The sequence below is a fragment of the Melitaea cinxia genome, chromosome 9 (assembly GCF_905220565.1).
Source record: "Melitaea cinxia chromosome 9, ilMelCinx1.1, whole genome shotgun sequence".
In the NCBI taxonomy this organism is placed as follows: Eukaryota; Metazoa; Arthropoda; class Insecta; order Lepidoptera; family Nymphalidae; genus Melitaea; species Melitaea cinxia.
The window spans coordinates 17,463,789-17,466,574 of NC_059402.1; the positions used below are offsets into that span (position 1 = coordinate 17,463,789).

Below are 2,786 nucleotides of genomic sequence, written 5' to 3' on the forward strand. Positions count from 1 at the left end.
GAACCACAAGGATTAACAACTAGACCGAAAATAAATATTTGTATAAACATAAATATCCACTCCGAGCGGGAATAGATTCCGCGACCGTCGTTGTTTAGGCGCCGCCGACACGGCACATGCACCATTATATCAAAGCGGTCGTCAAACAGCAAAAGGTAACTGCTGTAAATTGTTCAAAAATTCCCTCGAGTGTTTATGGGCTCCATCATCAAACCTGGCCCTGCACACAGATGATCACACAGCAGGTAATTGCTATAAATCGTTGAAAAGTTCCCTCGACTATCCTTCGTCTCCATCATCAGACTTTAATGGCACTTGTAACTCATATAGGTGCAAAGTTCTCATCAATAGAAACGAATTAAGTTCAAACAGCAGGTAATTGCTATAAGTCGTTGAAGAGTACCCTCGACTATCTTTTGTCTCCATCATCAGACTGTAATGGCACTTATAACTCATAAAGGTGCAAAGTTCTCATCAATAGAAATGAATTAAGTTCAAAAACCAGGTAATTGCTATAAATTGTTGAAGAGTTCCCTCGACTATCTTTCTTCTCCAGCATCAGATCGACTCCAGACCTTTATTAAATAGTAGTGCTTTATAGTACTTAATGAAAACATGATTAAATTTACTAGTCACCCTTACGATTTTTGAAAGTTTCCCTCGATTTCTCTGGGATCCCATCATCAGATCCTGGTTTCCTTATCATGGTACCAAACTATGGATATCTCCTTTCCAACAAAAAAAGAATTATCAAAATCGGTTCATAAACGAAGAATTTATCTCCGAACATACATAAAAAAATATTATATATACGGTCGAATTGAGTAACCTCCTCCTTTTTTTGAAGTCGGTTAAAAAATATAGGTATATTAAAATATAGGTATACCGGTATATTGAACCGCATGAAAATCCGTTCAGTAGATTTTGAGGGAATCGATCACATACACTTTTGAGGACTTTGTTTTATAATATACTAACTGTTGCCCGCGACTACGTTCGCATGGTTATGAAGATATGCATTACTATTGAGGTGTTTTATGCAAATTATATTTTTTTAGTCACTTGAAATGCTTATCACACTGAGTAACTTTTTAAAAGGCACAATTTAGTATAATTTAATAGTTGTTGTTTGCGAAATTTCAAGTTTGTAGGTTTTATAGTTTCGGAGATTTCGTGATGAGTGTCCTTTCGCTTTTATATATATTATAGATACAGATAGGCATAGATTAAATTAAAGTCATTGTGTCACACAAAATCATTTATTATTAAAGAGATGTAAGTGTTACAATTCAAACGTGATGTGATAAGTGAATAGTCTTCAAAACTTGTAATAAGCAGAACCGAGTATTTTTTTTTTGTTTTTTTTTTTTTTGTTATGTTGACAGGAAAGATATTTTGTTCTTCAACACTAGTGCAGGAGCTGCAGTTTCACAACGATAGTATTATAATAAGGTACGTCACGAGAGTTCCAAAAATCTGTAAATTGGAAAGAAATTGTCTAATATTGACTAGAATATTGTCTATTATCTTAGTTAGCTTAAAGTCGCTTAATTTAAAAAAATAACATCAATGTAGGAAAAAGACATATTCGGAAATGAGTCTGATAACCAACTTTTATTAAAGTAAATAAGTGACGGCTTCAGTAAAATGAGAACTTTGGTCGGAAACCCGAAGACACACAATATGAACATAAATGCTTCAGACTGTAATATGTTATAGGCAGGCCTCTTTCCCCATATAGGAGAAGGATCAGAGCTTAATCCACCACGCTGCTCCACTGCGGGTTGGCGGATATATTCCCTACTATGAGTAACGATCGCTATCAGGTGAACATGATAACAACCCGGACCCACGGCTTAAAGTGCTCTCCGAAGCACGGTGGGGAGACCCACAAGGACTGCACAAACACCCAGACCACGGCAAACACCTGTATGGCCAATACAAATGTTTGTCATGTGCGGGGATCGAACCCGCAATCGCCAGCGCAACAGGTACAATCCATGGCTGTGATCGTTGCGCCAACGCGGCGTTATAAATAAATAATATAAACGTACACAAGTATTTATTATAAACTATCAAAACAGCCTTTTGCTTTGTCCACTGCGGCAGACTTTCATCGTTACTTACCCATCAGTGGAATGTTATGGACTAAATCGATCAAAAGCTTGTTTATTTTTTTTTTTTTTTTGTATAAAATTCACCGCGTTGTTATAATCATCATACATATAATAAAAATGTAAAAGTAATATGTTCACACTAATCTCAGAAACGGCGTGACCGATTTAGATAAGGTTTTCACTAATATATTGTGGTAAGCTTAACTTAATATTAAGTGTTTATTACGTGTCATTCGTTGCATAATTAAAAAAAATATGTCAATTTAAAGAATCACGTTGAATATGTAAATATCCAAACGACGGTGATTATAATTCAAAATAAACCAAAAGATATCCAAAAAATGCAGACCAAAGTCACTATTCCATGCGGTCGGAGTCGTGATCACATTTAGTATGCAATAAAGTCAAGCAAGATGACGAAAACAAATCATGTGATCATCCAATCAAGTTAATATTACGTCCTAGCCTGATACCACGGAGCAGGTATTGAACGTATTCGTTCAAGATCCTATAGATATCATTTATTAACGGAGGTGCTAATGGTTTCTGACAAACGATATTGCTTTCCATCGCTGTAGGCCTGCGTTGAGTAAGGAAACTAGAGTTTCTGATGATGGGCTGTGTCGGCGCGGGGATAGGGTTGGCAATGCATCTGTGACCCTTTTGCTG

The 2,786-nt window shown here is 36.3% G+C and overlaps 1 long non-coding RNA gene across 1 annotated transcript; it reads right to left on the reverse strand.

The window, feature by feature from the left end:
- Positions 1-1,245: 1,245 nt before the first annotated feature.
- Positions 1,246-2,514, reverse strand: LOC123656268. The gene is made up of 2 exons (XR_006743507.1): positions 2,467-2,514; positions 1,246-1,476 (listed from the first exon to the last, which is right to left on the reverse strand). It is a non-coding gene; the product is annotated as an uncharacterized LOC123656268 (long non-coding RNA).
- Between the last annotated feature and the right edge of the window lie 272 nt (positions 2,515-2,786).